This window comes from Hypomesus transpacificus, chromosome 19 (genome assembly GCF_021917145.1).
Source record: "Hypomesus transpacificus isolate Combined female chromosome 19, fHypTra1, whole genome shotgun sequence".
NCBI classification, from domain to species: Eukaryota; Metazoa; Chordata; class Actinopteri; order Osmeriformes; family Osmeridae; genus Hypomesus; species Hypomesus transpacificus.
Genome location: NC_061078.1, coordinates 12,420,995 through 12,441,852, shown reverse-complemented (window position 1 = coordinate 12,441,852; position 20,858 = coordinate 12,420,995). Strand labels below are relative to the sequence as shown.

Genomic DNA, 20,858 nt, shown 5'->3' with positions numbered 1-20,858 from the left:
CTGAAACATAAACATAAAACACATTCACATGTATGTATTTACACATAGAATTGTAATCAGTACATTTTGCAAAAACAAGCATTAAACCTGCCAATGACTCGGAGATGGAATATGAAATGTCGAGATAAAATGGAGTACATTGTTGAATTTGCTGTTGATTTCTTGTTTACACCACCACTGCTGATAACATGTCAGATAAAGGGACTGAAGCCCCATTGTATAACATCTCATACAGAGTCTGTATGATGTGGAGCAAGTTGAGGACCTCACAATGCACAATTGGCCACCACCATCTGTAACACCAGGCCCCCATCCTACTCAATTAATCAGGTCTGACTGGGCTAGTATTGCTTGCATGCTCCTATAATGGGGCTCATAAATGTTACTTTTTTATTGTGTTTAAATGACAAGGAACAAAAGTGTTGCCCATACATTATTGAAGTGCTCATGCATAGATGATTGTGTGTGACTTTGTGCACCAATTTCTTCCTTAATACGCTAATGTTTATGGCCTTGGATTGTTCTCTCTCCCCCTATCTCTCCCTGCCTCTCCCCTGTTTTCCTGACTACAATAAGACCCTAATGTTCATGTAATGTATCCTCTTGAGTTAAATAATGTTGCCTCCATGGTGGATGGTGAATGAGAAGCAGCCCAGAGATTGAGTAGCTGCATCATTGTAACCTCACACATTCTCTGTGGCCCCACATCCTCTGAACTCCCTCTCATTCAAATTGTTTTGATATATGTACAAGTTAACCCATGTGAGCATGCAAAGACAAATGGATGAGTCTTTCCAATCAATAATATAAGACTGATAATGGCTTGAATTATGTCTGACAGATGTGGTGGCCGGCTTGTGTGAATGATGCCCATTGGACGGTGTTATTGAACTGGCCAGCCCTACTCTGGCCTTTCTATTTGCAGTGTGAATGACAAATGTCACCATATCTGTGTGAGAGAGACTGCAATCTGTAACAGGTTTTGTCATAATCACATGCATGAGGAAATGTTGTCTGGATTAGACAACATGTCAAGTGCTTTCACACCTTCCCCACCCAAAAATGTAGTCTTCAGAACCATTTTGTTTTACACGCAAACATTTGGTGACATTATCTCCGGTGTCTTGAATTGCAGTATATTATCATTTTAGAACAGTCACACTGTGTGAGTGGTAGGCGGCGGGTTGGAGCATGTGACAAGTCTCCTCTTCGCATGCTCTGCTGCTCTGTGCCCAGCCAACCTGGCACACAAACACACACACAAACACACACACAGATATACATAGAGATATGCATATATATAGATATGGACAGTACATCTCTGTAAATACGCGCACACTCTCACTCGAGAAGCATTCATTCTGTTTGCCGTCCTCGGTTTTAGTTGCAATTTAATAATTTAAAGCAATTAACGAGGGCGAAGGCCAGGGCCTGCAGCAGCTATTCCCTTCCACTGAGCGCCTCGCCTACTGTGTGTGTCACACAGACACTCAGTGTTTCCCCAGCTGGATAAGAAACCCACAGGCCTGGACAGACAGATGAGCCCGCTGACTAATATCCGGGCTGCGTATCTAATCTCAGAAAATGGGGGTCGGAACATCTCTTTGATTCCTGACATGGGTTGATAACATGAAAAAACCTTGTGGAACTTACAAGTTCTGCATGAGTTGAATACACTTAGACTGTGTTTAATTAGGTGGATTTGTATTGATCTATTTGGTGTCATGGTAGTTTATTTATTTTATATTGTTTATAGGCACATAGTTACATTCCAGAAAGCAATCTGCAGTACGCCTTCCTGTCGAGAAATCGCATGTTATCATGCCAACAGCCAAGGTTTTGGATTTGCCGCACCGCAAAGCACTTCTAAATCTTCTGGAGAAGCCGGGGCTGCATTAAATGGAGTGAACATATGTCCATCACATGGGCGTAACATAGTTCATGGGAGATGTGCACACAGACACACTATAAGTCATTTAGCCTGCAATGTCCTTGACATGTGTTGCGCAGGAAATACTTGTCAGGCGCCACAACATAACCGTTTGTTACCTGTTTCGTCTATACTCTTGTTGTTCCGTTCCATCCTCAATAGTTATCAACGCACACTTTGACTCGGGCAGGACGTTATGGTGGCCCTGAAAGGTCAAACCTTACCAGAGTGTAGCAGCTCACTAATCATCTGCGCCATCCTATTTCCCCCCACTGACACACTCTCATTTATTATGAGGGATCCATTGGCCTCAGACTGCAGCTGGCCATAAGCCAGCGCTGTTGTTGTTGTTGTTGTCTCTGTCTCTCCAACTAAATAAGAGTGAGGGAGGGGTTAGTTAAAGGGGCAGGAGGATGGAGAGAAAGAGGGGCACTCCATCAACGTCTCTCTCTCTCTCTCTCTCTCTCTCTCTCTCTCTCTCTCTCTCTCTCTCTCTCTCTCTCTCTCTCTGTCTAGCTCTATCTTAATGGGAACGAGGAAGGGCAACCTTAACGTAAGATTTATATTCTCTGTCCAGGAAATGTCCTATGGAAATACAGCGTGCCCAGGCTACTTTGTCTGATAACCATCGAGACAGAACGGCTGTGTACCACCGTCTGGGTGCCACGTCTACCAGTTCCAGTTGTTTCACGGACAGATTGAACATGTAAACTAAGGATCGTATTTCTGTTGTGGTGGTGCATTTATTACACAATAAGCATGGTTGACCTTTCCTTAATGAACTTTTTGGGGCGGTGAGTGTGTGTGCTAGTCATGGAGAGCAGATGGTAAAGCTTATTCTGAAAGCTACAAGAGGGCCTTGTGGAAATAACTCCATGCAGAGGATACTCATCATTATAGGAGAAGCAATTTCACTAGTAGTCAAACTTTTGACCAGAGAACTATTAGCCTCAGTTTCAGCTACCAGTGTTGTGCCATCGCCTTTAGTTCCTCTATTCTATATATAGCGACCAATCTCCTAAATTGTATTTCCTTAAGCAGCCCTCAGACTCTCCCAACCAAATGAGATCCATATGAGGTCTGCCTCCAGGGCTGAGACTGTACAATGGTGAGCTGACAGTCAGGGCTATTACAGAGAGGTCCATTAACCCACCCATGGAGAAGAAGGAGGACAAACAGACTGGATCATTTGACTTTAATTAAGCCCAGGGAAGGTGCCAGGGATCAATGAATGGGACTTCAGAAATTCATGTATTCGAGCCAGAGTATCTACCAGATGAGTCGTCCACAATCACACACCCTCCAGTATGATAGGAGCCCCTTGACAAACAGAGCTCTTCAACCTGGTCCAGACTCCACGTCTGAAGCAGCAACATCGCCTATTAAACCCAGATGGTTGGAATCATCATAATGAAAGATGCAAGGACCGTCCCGTGCAACTCAACCTGACAGTGGTGCAGACAGCTTACACAGTTCGTAATGTAAGCTGCTGCTCCGATAGCAGTAAAAACGCATGTTGTTGTTTGGGCTTAGTTCGTATAAAAGGACATAGGTTGGGAAGGCTTTGCTCTTCTTTCTGGCATGGCATTCTCTGTGCCAGCCTTTCATGACAGTCAGTCTCTCGTGTGTCACTGTGGTAAACAGCTTGCTGCTGATCCACAGAAGACTTGGATGTCTTCTGTTGCCATGTATGTTATGTATCTTCACTCACTCCAAGACATTGAAAAAAATGTGTTTTGTTTATCTGGAACAGAAGCCACTGAAGTCTGGATGGTTAATGAAGTCATTGAAGTCATCAACAACTTTAAATTTGAATGACTAAGTGCATTTGCTTTGTGCACTGGACCTGTGGCACTCATGCTGAGGGAGGAGACTGAATGTGTGTTTGTGTGTTCCAGGCTTAGATCAATTGTTAATTCTACTTGGCTATGCAAGGCTTGGGTCACCTGGTTCCTGTTCAGACAGAATTAAACACCGAGGCCACAAATAAGGTCTGGAGGTACTGATAGATTGGAGTCGTCTGAGTGTCCCTGAGAGTAATCAAATGATCTAATTGTTTTGTTTTGGAGCAAGCTCTGTGGAGGCATACAAAAAGGCAGCCCTTGGGGTGAAAAAACATTTGTGCCTCATATGCGGTTTATGATCTTCAGAATATATAGTGCCTTTTTCCTATTACATAGGCCTCACACTGGAGTCACACAATAACAAATATCTTTAAAAGTGACTCAGAAGACATCTCTCTTGCTCTCACTCTTTCCAGCACCATCTTCCCGGAACATTTCTTTGCGTCTGCATTCTTGACCCTTTTCCCAGGCAATACAGACGATCAGGGAGAGAGAGTGAGACGAAGAGAGAGAGAGAGAGAGAGAGAGAGAGAGAGAGAGAGAGAGAGAGAGAGAGAGAGAGAGAGAGAGAGAGAGAGAGAGAGAGAGAGAGAGAGAGAAAGAGAGAGAGAGAGAGAGAGAGAAAGAGAGAGAGAAAGTGGAGAAAAGAATTGAGAGAGGGAGAGAGAGTGTGCCATTAGGCCTGTCTGGCCTCTCAAACAAACAAGAGGCAAGGGTGATATCTGTCCTCTTTCTCCTCTCAACTGACCAGGTTCCCCAGAGTCCAGTCTCATCTCTCTACCTTCCATCAAACATGCGGAAAGGCAGGAGGTTGAACATGTTTATTTTGTGAAAAGGCTCTTCAGAGACAGCTGCCTTTGTGTGCACATAAATATGAAGGACCTGAGCTAGCAGTATCTGTCTGTCTCCCATAGTGTTGACCACAGTGATGGCACATCTTTGCACCTGATTCCAATCGAAGAGATTCACAGGAATGCTGCCACAGAGTTGATCCCATTACTCAGGAAACGTACCCCCCCCCCCCCCCCCCACACACACACACACAAACACACACAGACACACACAAACACAGACACACACACACACTTCCTCATCACAAGTTTCTTGGAGAACATTACCTGCTGTCCCAATACTGACCAACATCCTTTGTAAACAGTACCCATGTATGTTTGTTACCTGCTCCAATGGCATGAACATCATTTTTGTCTTTCACATTGACCACAACACAACATTCAGACTTCAAAATCACATGTTTACCGATATATACTATGCATGAAGGATATAGGATATAGTCATCCGTATTTTATAGATGCTTCATATTTTTCTTATCATTTGTTGTATATGTATACAGCATCTAAATCCACGTTGAAGACTGCTGTAGGGAGTATTGTCAGGAAGTCATGTTACCATTAAATAGTAATGTTCCATTGGTCTCTTCCTCTATATATATATACATATATATATATACACACATCTTTCTCTCTCTCATTACTTATTTCTTTCACACACTAAAAGTAAACAGTGCTGCATGTTTTTTCTTGCAACAAATGTAGCTGATTTCAGTTGCTCATTCTCCGTCAACATAATCGTAGAATATCAGACATCTTTCCCATAGCCCAGTGGAAAAGCAAGTGTACATCAAAGCTCCACTGACATGCATCTGTTGAAGCAATAATTGGCTGAGAGCAATCAGACATAAACTTCTACATGTTTGACCCCTAATTACAGTGATGGAGAGATTAGTCAGGCAGCTGACCAGAAGACATCAAGCTGCTCTTTTAAAAGAAAATAAACACGATCAAACAACAAACTTGGCTGCATGAAATAAGTACAGACGACACACATTTTCCCTACACACATGCACACACACACACGCACACACACACACACCAGTTAACAATTCCGTATGGTAGGTGGAGGCTTTGATTTAGCATCAGTTGTTTGTTTAATTTCGCATCACATCAGCACCATATCATCCGGCTGGTGTGTGGCTTTCATGGCACCATCTGTGTCTAGTGCCGACTGATAAACCTGCAGTCTCTCTGTGCCTCACATGTGTATATACTTTAGTAGTGTGTGGTGCAGATGTCACAGAAGGCTGAGTGGGCACAAAGTGCAACAGAGAAGTCAAGCAAAGGGATGAAAGGTATAATGTCCTGAATTTCTGTACACACTGAATATATTGTAGAATTGTGGTCCGTGGACACTTGCAGGATGACGGGTTTTTACCAGAAGGGGAAAGAGGAAACAAGTGTGTTAATAGAATGTGACTGTGCTCAAGTGATGCTACATCAGCCTGCCGAGAAAATGAGAGAGGAGTGCACACAGATGGGCATGTATACAATACACACACACGTACACACATACACACATGTACACACACACACACACTTACACACATACACACACGTACACACATACACACATGTACACACACACACACGTACACACACACACACACACCTACACACATACACACACGTATACACACACACACGTACACAAAGAAAAAAAACGAGGGCCGGCACTGATCCAAATCAATGTGTTGGGCCCAGCAGTGGACAATTAGCTAGACATTTCTAATGGGTTAGCGGCCCTCCATTTTCACCCACTTGTTAGCATCGCAACTGAGACACATGGGAGCTGTTTGGTGTGGAAGGACAGTCAGGACAAATACGATTGAAAAGCCTAGTACAAGCTCCATCCTTGACAAATCATACATGATCAAGGATTGTCCTGGTCAATTTTCAGTATGAATTACACATTGACTACTTAGTCCAAGTGAAACCTAGTCTGACTAAGATCTCTTCATCCAGCAGCACCACCATTGTAGTAAATAGATTCCTGACAGCAGTAGAGAGCATCTCCTCTTTCCCCTCTAGACTCTGCACCTCATGTATAGTTAGAATGCTCACACCATCTCTTGATGCCTTAGCTATCTTGGATTGGTGAATTTGATTTTGGCAGCTCTGAGAGAAGCACTGCACCAGATAGATGGTTACTTCCACCCCCCAACAATGCAGGACATTTTTTTGACTAGGTTTTTTTCTCCTGAGAGGAAATAACTAGGGAACAAGCTTTAACGCTGTTTCTGTGAAACCTTCCATACGTGTTCATGAAGAAGTCCGTTAGTAAAGGACCCATTTCATGTCTGAGTCATACACTTTGTTCCAATTCTCTGTTCAAGACTCTATGAGACTTTCTGTAACTCTCTGTATCTAGCTCATAGCTCCCAGGCAATGATCAGCTTCTATGAATAATTAACTAATTGTCCTGATTATGTGCGTTGAACTAGTGTGTTTGGCAATTGTCTGCGTATCATAATATGTTGCGACGTTCTGATGACCTCCATTTGTAAAGGGAATGTTCCCAGAACTTATGATACAGTGAGCATCATACCTTTAGCAATTCTAGTGTCACACATAACTCTCAGAGACATTTCATGCATAACAATGAGATCCATGTTTCTTTCAAGAACTGTTTCCTAGAATTTATTTCTCAGATTTTTTTCATCGCGATCGAGGATACCAAATTCCACAATATCTACATCAAAATATGTGGAACAGAGTAGACTGCAGTCCCTCTACACTAGATACTTAATCTCTCTCGGCTTGACATTTGAAAACTTCCACCTCAATAGCAGCCTGGCCTTGCCAAACAGAACTGATGTGTGCACATCTAGTATGGACGTTTGTCTCAAAGGTAGAGTCACACCGGAGCATTGTCTTCTCATTTTACAGACACCAAGATAAAACCAACAGAACAACAACATAAGCCTTTCACATTAACCAGTAACCGGCAGGTATCTGAACACTGAAATAGAATGGATGAGAATTTGAATTGGAGTTAGAGGCGGTGCCATGTAAATTACTTCCTTGGGGCACGGAGCACAGGTGTGTGTCTGTCCTGGAGTGGAAATAACGTGTCTAATGACAGGCTTCTTGGTTGGGTCTATTTTGTGTGCTGTTGGGTGGCACTGGGTTGGCCCTGGTGTGCTTGTGCTCTCTGAACCCCTTTTCTTGGCAGCACAAAATGGCTGCCCTCGTCTGCCAGCTGGCGACAGGCAAGGCAAGTCCCACAAGGTTTGAAGGATTTCAGTATGCTTAACTAGCAGACACTGTTATCTTTGTCTTATTAGTAATGGGGGGACACAGATAATAGTGACAGTGAAATTCAAACTTTCCAATGAATCTCTTCAATATATATATATGTAGTAGGGCCCAAAAGGATGAGACCATGATGAACATTTAAAGGGGAAATTGAACACTGAGAAAGTCAACCATTCTGTGAAATCACAAGAAGCTCTTCGGAACATTAACAAATAATACTGGGAAGACAAAGGTGATCAGGTTTAGCACAAATGAGTCCATGCTAGTTGTCATGAAAAAAAGGGGACATACCAAAGATATTCTGTATACACACATCTAACATGTGAAACAGTATGAAATATGTTAGTGCTTTTTTATTGTTGTATTCACACAACCGAGATTGTGTGCAAGGCACAGGTCAATATTCATCAAAACACCTGCACCTGGCATTGAATGATTGCTTCTGTCAGTAGGAAAGAGTACGTGCATCATAAAAGAGTGTTTCTTTTATCCCAAAGAAACAAACTAAACAGACAAAACAGTAATTGTCAGAAAACAAGGCAGTTGAAAACATCAGACAGAGACAACAACAATTTAATGGTGCAAAACCTCAGAATGAAACCCAACATGAGAGAAACAATCTGTCTGTTTTTTTTGTTACTGTAGAGGTGATGGATGACTGAGGGTGAGGGTCACTGGCAGGGCCTAATGTGGTTCAGACCAGGGCTCCCAGCTGGGCAGGAGAGGGCCTAGATCTCCACACAGGCTTGCTGATTGACAGGCTAGCTCTGCTGCTACTATCAGGCCTGATTGACAGACGGCCTCCAGCAGCTAGGGCTGAGAGACAAGGCCCTCCGTTCTCCCAGGCTGACAGACAGGGGGAAGACCACAGAATGGCCGCCTACGCAGACTCCCTCGTCTCTCTCCACAGCTGGTTCAGCTCACATGGTGATTTGTTCAGAATATACCAAACCTGAGCAAGAATCAACCACTATGAGCTTCACAGATTCTGTACATCAATTCAGTTCAAACTTTGTCTGTAAGACGTCTATGATTAAGAATAAACACAATTCATAATTTTGCTTTCATTTAGTTCGAAATACTTTATAAAGGTCCATCTCCTTGTTGTCCAAGTATTTTCAAACATGATTGTAAAGAGATTACATGAATGGATTAACGTGTGAATGGGAAAGAGTAAATGTATGTGTGCCTGGATAAATGGGTCATTGACACACAACTGTGAAAGATGCACTTCATGTGCTTAGCTAAAAATAAACACTTCACCTTACTTTTTGTGTCTTTCATCTGAACCCTCAGTCTGTAAAGTCATCATCAACCCTTACGACACTGACTTAAATAGATTTTATTTTTTTAAACCATGTTTATCTCTTTTGTATTGAGGCTCTGAAACTTTGTTTACCAAAGAACGCTTCTCTCACAACACTGGGTTCACAGCAAGGGGAAAATGCAAATTGCTTTCAAGTTTGTGTTTGTTTAATTTTCACACAAGTGTGATGAAGACTGACAGCAACGTGACTATCTGGCTGATTCATGCACATCACGCAAAACCTTGTTATCATAATTAATTCTTTACAATGCTATTTTTAGCTAACGGTAATCGACGTATTCTATCCCTTTCTCCACAAAATGACCCAAGTCCATCATCAGAGAAAGGTTATATTGGGGCTATCTCACCACATGGTATCAGATTAGCCGACCACACATGGCAGAAATGGGAGAGAAGAGGGATGAGGGCGGGATGAGGGTGGGAGGGGGGGTGTTCTCTCTCAAAGGTCCTTCCCACAGCCCTGCCCCTTACCCCCTTGCCCCCTTCCCCTGCATACTGATCCCTGCAGGGCTCTATCCTATTTACTGGATATCACCCACACAGTAGGCCCCCAGCACACACACCTATACACACACACTTACACACACACTTACACACACACACTCAAAGACACACACACATCTGTGCTGGTGGAATTCCCATTTCATCCCGGCAGCTTGTTTCCTTTCCATTAACTGGTGCAGTGCAGGCCCACCTCCATTCAGTTACACCCACTGTACCTGTCAATGGCCCACCCGCCTCCCACCCCTGCGCCGAAGCCTTCCCGGACAGATAGATACTCCAACCGGGCCGTCCAGGCATGCGGAACAATGTGGCGGGCAATCTGTCCACACATAGTAATCAGTCTAAGAGTGTGGATGCCAAAAATAAAAACAGAATCAATTCAATAAAGGTACTCCTACATGCACTTATGTCCTAGTTTCTTTTGTTTTCATCAATGCTTTTTTTGTGGGAAGAGCGCGTCGGTACTCTAGTCGTTATAATCCAACAGGATGCTTTGGGAGGGTCCCCTCTTAACATAATATCATTACTTTGAAACGCAAAGGATTTATATGTCTGAAAACACAACCAGTGTAATTTCCATTGAAATATCATAAGCATTGACGTTGGTATCTTATGGCAGGCAGATGCCTTATGCACTGCTTGTCTTCCAATGACAGGAGTTAAGAAACTCGAAGTGTCTGTCGGGTATCTACTTACTGTAACAACAGCTGCAGTTCAGTAATCAGCCAAAGTTTGATCTGAAAGGCTGAAATGATCCCAGACAGACACCCACACGGATGTCTGATAATCATGCATGTCTTCATCATTTGTATACTGTAGAGTTCCTGTAAAACCTGCTTCATGGCTCGTTAATTAAAATGCTGTTTTCAATGATCAAAGTTGTTATGGCAAGGGGTGAGAAGAAAGTTAAGGCTATTGTGTCAAATACCTCACACTGTTCACTTATGTCAAAGAATCACACTTCCACCCTTTGCATGAGATCCCTTCTGTTTACTTAAGCAATTACACCCTGGAATGGTCTGGGCAATGAAGCAGTACAGTGGGTGTTTTGACTGTCTTCTAAACCAATCAGATCTATCTCCATCCATCTCCCTCTTTCTTGAAAAAAAACAGACCTCCCTGTGATGCTCACCTCCAACTGATAACATGTCTGTGTCTCCATCTGTCTCGCTCTTGCTGATACAATTGAAGTGCTTGTGTTTTTCTTTTCGATAACGTTTCATTGCAGTTGAAGTGAAAACCCACTGCTCTCAATACATTCAAATACAACAGATGATGCAGGTCCATGAGATTGATTGGATGGGTAATGTTGTTTTCTCTACCCAAAGGCTAATTTGAGCCGTTAAAGAACTGATTAAAACCTGGCACAAGCCTGATTGCTGTGCTATCTACTACTGTCACCCAAGAAGGGTTCTCTCTCTCTCTCTCTCTCTCTCTCTCTCTCTCTCTCTCTCTCTCTCTCTGTCTTCCTCTATTTCTCTCTCTCTCCCTCTCCCTAGCTCTCCTCCTTTAAAGAAAGTCAGTGCTAAATGTGTCTGGCTGTGTGAGCAGTGAATCCATTACCCCTGCGACAGCACAATTCAATTATTAAGCGGGCTAATAATCTGACGGAATTGATTGTTCACTATTTTCTGAGCCAAATGGCCTAGACTGGGAGGATGGTGTTTGAGATTCTCGGGTGGTGGATAGAGCTTTCACAGCCACAAGTCCAGAGGTCCCTATTGTAATATAAGAACTGACAGACACATGTGTTATGACTGTTGTATTATTGTGAGGTCATAAAAGCTATACACACTAAAAGTTACATTTATACTTGTTCCATCCTGTTCACCAATGCAAAACATTGACCAGAGCTTGAGCTGTAACCATTCACTTAGTGTAACTTACACATTCACATTAATTGTAATAAGTATTTTAGAATATGGCATACTTAATTAGCACTTGAATGACACAGATGTCAAGCATTGATACCAATGTTTGCGTTTATTTTTGCTTCCAAGACAACCTCAACCAAAACAGGTGGTGGGTTAAAGGACAGTGTTTCACTGAGCACTGTGTCAGTTCACTCAATGCATTTCCTGTTGTTGTGTTTTGTGTCTATTCTGAAGCACCATGTAACTACATTTTTTACTTATTGGACTTGCTGCATTTCGGGTTGCTGAATATATTCCTTAGAGTAGCCTACATATGAGCGAAGCCCATTGGTTACCAGGGCTGGATTCTTAACGACTATATAACAGGTTGAATAACCACTGAATTGACCAATTTAAAAAGGTTACCGGATATTGAAGACTCAAATTGGGGCTATAAATGTTGCTGTTTTCACTTTACAAGAAATGAAAAGTATTTCTTTATCACATATGTTGGCTCGACGTTATTTTGGAAGATGAGTTTTTCTCCAATCTCCCCTGGGTATTTGGTCCCTTGGGAGGGCTTTGCTTCCATCCGACAATTTTGATTGGCCGGAGATTTCTGAACCTAAAGAAACCATTTGAGCCGCTCTCCTGCGCTGGCTGGGAACGTGCGACAGATGAGAAACTGCCTCCATCTGGTATCGCATGGAGAGGGGTGATTCTAGTTAGCCGCCCTCGGCAAGACATCACGCTTGCGTTTCTTTGCTGCTGAGATCTGCGTGGCTCATTCCGTTTCACTGGGAAGCTAGAGAGGACGCGCGCGCTCCTCAGCGGCAGGCAGCACAGGACTGATCGTGGAGGGGATGCTACAATTCCATTCCTTAACTCTTTATCCTTTGCTCTCGATAGTCTACTCCTCCTAGGTGCCGACTTTCTCTGTTTTACAGTTCCTTTAACAGCTCGTTGGTATTTCTGTCACCCAACCGTGCGGACTGGAGAGGCGTCTAGACCTGGAGTGGTAATAAGAGAGAACTGGTCTTGTTGGATGTTCATAGCCTGTCGCGAAGAAGTGGCCGTTTGTCTGTCACCGCTAATGGCACAATCAGTGGAGCAACTGCAATAATCTGGTTTTGTCCGAAGGTAAGATATTACTACCTGGTCTTCTTTTTTCACTTGCCCTGTACTTTTTGTAGCCGTTGGCGCGTCCCGATGTAACTTATCCCTGCATGTGATGCTTTGGAATTTTAAATATCGATGGAACTATCACTGTAGAACTCCCCTAAATCGAAATCTATGTTGATTTGATTCATCAACCTGAAGGAAAATAGGGTGACATGTTAAATGTCTCCTACATCTGGCTCCTAGGTCGAGATGGGGCCATTACAGATTCCGACGAATTGTAGGCTATGCCCCATCCATTTAAAACAGGAAAATATGTGAGCTGACTTTATTATTACATTATTTTGTATAGACTTCGCAGTTTATAGACTAATCCACCCTTTCAGCATCATAGTCTTGTTGCACAAACAGCTGACTGCGTAGCCTATATGACCCCCTCTTCAGATCTTTTGCCCTAGAATCAGTTTCCAGGATTCGAAATTACGATAGACTAACTTTCTGTGTGCGTCTGAAATGCGTGGATGTTATTATGATGATCAATGGCCGAATAGGCCGGCTAGAACTGAATAGGAATCCAAATCATATTGCCGAGACTGTGAGCGCCACTGTTAGGCTACTTGTTTTCTATTTCCCTGTGCATCGTTTGATTTATTTGGCAATATATACATTTCCTGTAAATATTTTTACACATTTACAAACCACAAAATATGTGGTGCTGTGAAACAGTTATTCACTATGTAGCCATCATACATTGAGATGCCCGGTTGGTTGGTTGCCTGCTGTAGCAATTGTAAACTGTATTCATATGAAATCAAAATTTGAGTTAATTTCCTGAAGTGTTTCTCGCAATAAAGATTGAAAATGGCAAAACAATAAGCAATAACTGGTTCGAAAAAAAAGAAAAAAGAAAAAAAACGAGCCCTACTGGAAAATCTTACTGATTTCAGTTTAACTAATCTGATGGAGTGATGGTAAGAAGACAATGTCATGTCATTTGCTATACCAGTGCATTGACTGTTCACAAAATCCTCGGCAATTATGTCCACTGTTAGAAAGCTTCTAAACTAGAAATAATCTCTGTTAGCTTGCTTTCCTCTCCGCACTGTTGCTCAGTGGAAAAACCCTCCTGCTCTTGTGTGTTTTGTCTGGACCATTTAAGGAACAATTCAATATTATATAACATCAGGGATTGCTATTGTTTAACATTAGGGTACTTAACATGGGAAATATCTATTACCCACTGGAATAAGTTTTATGAAAATGTTCTACTGTTCTTTTTGCGCAACTCCAAACACATGAGTCAGGGAAGACTCATTTAGCTCCCATCCTTCAAAGAAACACTGGCTACTGTGTACGTGCAGTAGTGTAGCTTGGCTCACTGTAGGAGGAGATATAACAGTAGAGACATAAAGATGTCAAAGAAACTTCCTGATACAAGTTTTTCTCTCAGCAAAGGATACCTCTGATCTATGATTATATTTTATACTTTATTTTAAGTATTTCGATGACCATGTAGGATTTGGACACAACAGGTATACTGTTGTACTTAATACTGGACCCAATGTGCTGTAAGGTTCATTGTAGTCAAATATAGGTACTTTATATATCCTATTTAAATATGTAATATTTAGTTATATTTTCCAACAATAAATTGAGGTAATATTCAGTCAGGAAAGTGTAACAGTAATTGAAGGTAGGTAACCCAACTCTACAAAAATATCCTTCATATTCTCAACAAAAAAAGAAAGATTCCAGCAGGGCAACCGTCCAGAACACCCTCCAGACAGAAATGGCAGAGAATAAATGTATTCAAGAAATCAATAGAGGGTGCTGTTGTTCTTTGGAGAGCTGTCCCATTTTGCTTACCTCCATGTGCCTGTACTCTCCAAGGGCCACTCAGGAAGACGGAGAGCCACCGCCAGTGTAGCCCACGGTCCCACGGGACACCGAATTCAATCTAACAGAGGCCCCGGCTAATGCTGTGGCACTTTGTCAGGATTAACATCTTTCTAGTCAGTGGCTTCTGTTACCTTCGGTGTCACATTACCACCTTGGTGCTCCATGGAGGGGGGGAGAGAAGTAGCGTGGGGGGGAGAAAACGAATGAGGCAGTCGGCGGTTGGTTGGTTCCCAGCCCCTGTGCTCTGCTGCTGTGACGCTGAGCTATTCCAATTCCACATTACTGGGGGTCGATAGAGAAGAGCCTCAATCATTCTCAACAAATAAAGGCATTTGTTATTTTGACTGCTAGTAGCTTTTCAAGGAGTTCTTTTTTTTATCCTTCAGGGAGAATAAAAAGAAAATGGGGAGAGAACTGTGGAAAAGTTTGTCCTTTGTGAGGTGTGAACTCAGGTGCACAGCTTGCCTCCAACTTTCCATCTAAAAAAGAAAACTGCTGCCAGGCTCACGTTTACATATGTCACTGGCATCTGCAGTTACACTACAATACTCTGTTTGCTACTCTATGCCCTTGAGCATGAATTTAATGTTCAGACTGACCTGGTATTAATCCCCGGTGATTAAACCTCTGATAGATTTCACACAGTGTGTGTGTGTATGTGTGTGTGTGTGGGGGGGGGTCTGACCTTGCTCTTAAAAAGCAGTCGTGGCTTCAGGCTGTTGGAATATAATCAGACAAACACACACATTTCTCAGCTCCATGTTCCTTGGATGTCCTCTACTCCAGTGGTTATACAAAACCTGTCCCTGAGTGGGTAAACCTGTGGGTCTGAGGATTTAGCCACGGAAATCCATTTAGTACAATACAATACATCAGCTCTCTCTCTCTCTCTCTCTCTCTCTCTCTCTCTCTCTCTCTCTCTCTCTCTCTCTCTCTCTCTATCTCCCTCTCTCTGTATATATATATATATATATATATATATATATACATGAGATTCATGTGCTTGATTGAGAGCCTGCCAGCGTGCTTAGTGCTCATGAAAATACAGATCAATCAACCACACCCCAAAAATCTTATCTTCTACAGAATATGTGACTCATTTCATGATGCCCACCCCAGCATTTTGTGTATGTGTTTGCCTCGCATTGCTGAGTGTGTTTTCTGTTGTTTAATGTATTAGAAATGGCCGACAGTAAGGTGGCATGACATGTAGAAAGTCCCATGACACATGCCATACTGCCAGTTGCTAGGGTACTAAAAGGGGACATTTCTGACCAGAAAAGAGGTTTTAGCTGTAGCAAAAGCAGTTTTTTGCAGAAATAGTGTTTGAGTGGTAAGTGTATTCTAATACCTAGGAGCGGTTATATTGTTACTAGTGCTGTCAGTTTAACGCGTTATTAACGGCGTTAACGCAAACCCAAATTAACGGCGTCAATTTTTTTATCGCGCGATTAACGCTCTTTTTGGCCTAGCAAACTTTGTAGTTTTTTTCACATGCTGTTGCAACAATTACCGACGTTAGAAAGACTACAACACCACACCGGATCTAGCTAGACCGGAAATAAAACAACAGGCACGCCACACACACACTTGTTTGGCTTGCGAGCCGGCTAAAGAGTAGTAGCAGAGCCCGTTTACGGATATTAGACATTCTCTGGTAGTAGGCTAACGTTACGTTTTGAGTGGATGGCGAGCGCGAGACGCCGAAATGGATGCCAATAAGATTCTGAATGGAAAGTTTACTTTTAAAAAGTTGCCAAATGGTTCCATTGACAAGACCAAAGTGATCTGTGTGTTTTGTCGTTGTAAACTGAGTTATCATCGCAGCACGTCCAGTCTGAAATACCACTTGATGGCCAAGCACACAGCTGATGCGATTCATGCGAATTCTCCGCCCCCTCGTCAAAGCCAGGCGATTGCAATGTTGTTTTCAATAAAAAAATATTTGCACGAAGCAATCCGAACCACTTTTCCATGTTGATAAGAGCTTTAAAATTGAAAAAAGAATGGGACAAAAAGAAATCAAGGGACATTTAGAATAAATAAAAATGTGCGATTAATTGATTAATCGCGAGTTAACTATGACATTAATGCGATTAATCGCAATTAAATATTTTAATCGTTTGACAGCACTAATTGTTACCTCCAGTGAAGGTTATAAATGATATGTTTTACATGATATGTTTTACAACATACAAAATAGAGTTCATATTAATGTGTCCTTTTGGCTCCCACGTACAAATTATTACAAGTTACAGTATTTGGGTGAACTTTCATTTAGTCAGATGGGCAGGAGTCAATTGATCAAAGTCATTTTTTGGTCATTACTGTAAACTGAACATAAATTAACACTTATTCACTTTATCCAATCCCTTTAATTACGTTAATGTTAAGAATATTTGGACGATTATATGAAAATACTTTCCAGTATTACTGATGAACCTAAACTAAGCACATGCTGTGGATGTACTCAGTAAATATATAAGTTCTATTTGTGTGACTGTTAATGAGTGTGCACATGCTCTGAACCCGTGTGCCCATATGCGTGTCAAAATCAGCAGCTTAGTACACAATGACTCTGCTTGAAAAAGCCACATGCTGCAACAAGGCTTAACTGATTACAAGTTCAGATTTATTTAGCCTGATTCACAATATACTGTCTGCTTGCTCTAGTGAAATTATTCACTCATTAAAACACGCCCCTTAAGGACTGGCAAATGTACAGTATTTATTAACCTTTACCTACGATGGAAGGAGCATGTTTGATGCAGTGTCAGCAACATGCGTTGTCCCTTCTCAGATGTCAAAGCCACACTTTGATCAAGTGCTGCATTATCATATAACTGTTTGTTAGAGCCTTGCAGCGTGCAGCTTGTCCTGATCTCTCTTGCCCAGTTCTTTAGTCTCATAGTAGATTTAGCTGGTTATACTCAAGATTCATACACTTTGTTTGTTTATTTTTTTAATGAGGGCTTTTACATTACCTCAGTTGGTATTTTGTTGTTAATACCAAGCATTTTTGTAAATTGTTGGTTTTAGTTCAGTGTCACCCTAACCCTGAACAAAACCTCCACGCTCAAAGGAGATGGAGAGTTATGGAGAGAGAGAGACAAAGAGTGAGAGAGAGAGAGAGAGAGAGAGAGAGAGAGAGAGAGAGAGAGACAGACAGACAGACAGACAGACAGACAGACAGACAGACAGAAAACGTGTGAGAGAGAGAACGAGAGAGATAGAGAGGCTACTGTAGACAGACTGATGTGTAACTTCATTACCATTCAGCCTCTGCTCCGTAAAACATCAGCATCTCTTTCATCACAGTTTGAATCTCATTGTCTTCTGGCTCTTTCATCCAAGGACAGCTTGGAAAGTGGTGTGTGTATTTAGGGCAGACTTGCAGTTGCATAAGAATTGGTCTGATCATGGAAGCTAATATCCCCTCTGTAAAGGAGCTGATATCTATGTGACAGCCCGTGTCTCATTCACTTGTTGTTAAGCCCCTCCAAGATAAAGACTGGCATACTTGGCATTGTTCCATGGTCTAGATCTACCTCCTTTTAGAGACTTCATCTCTGCTTCAAGGTCTGCATCTTAGAGTATTTATCATCGTGCACCCTTATTGCCCTGCACTTCAACCATGCAGCTAGATGTAGACCACCATCCATCTCTGGTTCACCACAATCATGCAACACTGAATTTCAACTGTAACTGTCTATGATATCTGTTTATACAGTCTGTATTTTCAGGTGCATTTTCCTCCCTCTTTCCGCCGTTTCTTGCCGTGGAGCCTCGCTGTTTGTTCAGTTGTATTTGATCTTTGTATTATTCTGATGGAAGTTGTCGATATAAATCCAGTTGTAGACTATGTTAGATACGCAAGGTCAGAGGGACAGTTAACAGATGACCCAGCTATACAATTGCGCTTTGGACCACGCTGCTTTTCATTTAGATAGTGCTACACAGAGGCCATATGTCGTCATGGTTTCCATTTTCAGCGGGAACGAGACAGTGGAGAAGACAAGGCAGCTCTTTGTATCCGCCTTAGCCTCAAGAACACAGGCTACTTGTTAGAAAACCATAATCATCTGCTCCACCTTGTAATCAAGCCGCCTGGCCTCCACTTTTTGGGATGGTAAGGGGGCGGGGTGGGGATTGATTAGCAATGTCGTGCACTATTGCTCCCTCTCTACATCTGCAATAACCCTAATTGGTGCCCCCTCCCCCCGTCTTCCCACTGCACCCCTCTCTAGCTCCTCCTTGTCACACAAGAGAATCCTTAACTCGTAAAGCAAACAGAACACAAGTAGTCACGCCTTTGCTCAAAGGGACCAATAAGATGGAGCACACGGTGGTTAAGTGTGCAGCCGGTCCGCTCCCGTACTCTATCTCCAAGCTAACATCTTTTTGATTTATAAATCACCCGTAGTCTGCAATCAGAGTGCTAAGTGCACATGGTTCAGTCATTATCGGTTGGCATATGGTGAAACATTTGCATAATCAGCTAATGCTTACTCTAACCCCTCTCCCTTTTATCCTTTGCTGCGCCATTGGCAGTGTAAGATTCAGTGCAATTAAACTATTCAGAGATGTGCACTCAGCGTTCTGTAGTCTAATTAAGTCTTGGAGGATAATAAAAGAACTGAGATACCAAACCCAGAATCACAACCTGCTTGTTGTTCTAATTCTTGTTGATGTCGAGCTATTTAAAAGTTGTCTCGACATATGAAAAGGCCCGTGTTAGCTCTCATGCTTATTCGAGTTTGCTTCAACAGACTGTGAAATTAGCAGGGTTTTGGCAAAAGCAACAGAAAACAAGAGGCTGGCTTTTTTCACTTTGTCAGGATTTTTTGATATTTGAATGAGCTGGCAAGAGAGACCGATACCACTCACTGGCTCTCCTTTTCAGAAGCGTCCCACGGTGTGTAAGAAACAGTTTAAGCGCTCGTATCCCTGCCCACCACTGCAGACTCGCCATGGGAGGTGGGACTGGGGATGTGTTTTTCCCCTATCTTGACAGAAAGTAAGAGCTTGATAGAGACGGTGGAAACACAATACATCCCACATAAAGGGCAGAATTGGTTGCTTGATGGATTGGCACTGTGAGAGAGAGCCTTTCTTGCCCGCTGTCCTTCATCTCTCTGTTGCACCCTCAAAGACCTGTACTTCTCTTCAGATGTGTTTTTGTCTCGCTTCGAGGGGTCTGTTTTGATCCGAGAGAAAGTCATGAGTTTAGTCCAGTCTTAAACATGCAAGAACAATCCCACACAAGGACTCTAAATTCACTCTGTAAACAGCACCATGTGTAAAGTTCATTTCGGAGCATCTATCCACGTCTTGGCTGGCTGTCATTGTATTTTGCTCTCTCCAAATGTTCCGTTAGAATGAATTTCAGGCCTGTTACTTTCCCATAACCTTCCCCCTGCGTCAACAGTCAACCTAAAACTCTTCTTGGTATTACTGTACCTTTTCATGGGCTTCTTAGCTGCAAGTCTTCCTGCCTCTCCTTCCAGCAGCTCCAACAAAATGGACAAGGCAGAACACAGGGTTTGATGATGTCTGTCATGTGCGCTTGTCTTGGACCATGTTTAAAGGGTCCAAATAGGAACTTGACAGATGTTCCACCTGGTTAGATGTTGTTTGTAACATTGTGTGGCGTGTGGGCCCTAAATACTGATTGACAGGGCCTTCATGGTGCAATCGGGATGTATGTGGGGGTCTTAAAGGCTTTGGTAATGTATACTAATACTCTTTAGTCTGTTCAGTAGAGCGTGGATAATCAGCCTCTGGTCCCTGTCCCCTGACTCTTTCCCCCACTCAGGGGTCACAGTGTGACAAAGGTTAGACAAGGAGACAACTCTACTAGTCACAGTAAAATACCCTCACCACAGGACAATTAGCAGTTGTCCATCATGAAACGATTTTGAGTCGTAGCAAAGGTAAAATCAATAGAATTCATCAAAAAATGTTTGTTTTCTTAATTGTTTCCAGTACATTTTCTGTTTGGTTGTAGAAGGTTATTGACTTTCTGGAATGGAAAATGGTGAAAGAAGTAGATTTATTTCACTTATTTTGAGACACAAGTGTGTGTTGGTTAAGGGAAGTGTTTGAAGCTAGCCGAGTGTTCTGTTGTTAGGGTGTCAGCAGACTGAACATAAAGGAATATAGCAGGAAGACATTGGAAGCAGTGAGTGGATGCATTGAAAATCACTGAATGCTTTTATGTGGTCCTCACTCCTCAGTATTCACACCCTTGTCCCTAGAAGTCTTCAGACTCTC

At 42.5% G+C, this 20,858-nt stretch overlaps 1 protein-coding gene across 1 annotated transcript in view; it reads left to right on the top strand.

Annotated features, from left to right (window-relative positions):
* The first annotated feature begins 12,192 nt into the window (after positions 1 to 12,192).
* The window catches only part of cdh11 (cadherin 11, type 2, OB-cadherin (osteoblast)), a 46,777-nt gene continuing 38,111 nt past the window's right edge, over positions 12,193 to 20,858 (top strand). The window contains exon 1 of the mRNA XM_047041799.1: positions 12,193 to 12,707. The gene's annotated coding sequence lies outside the window, so the exon portion shown is untranslated. The remainder of the gene's footprint in view (positions 12,708 to 20,858) is intronic.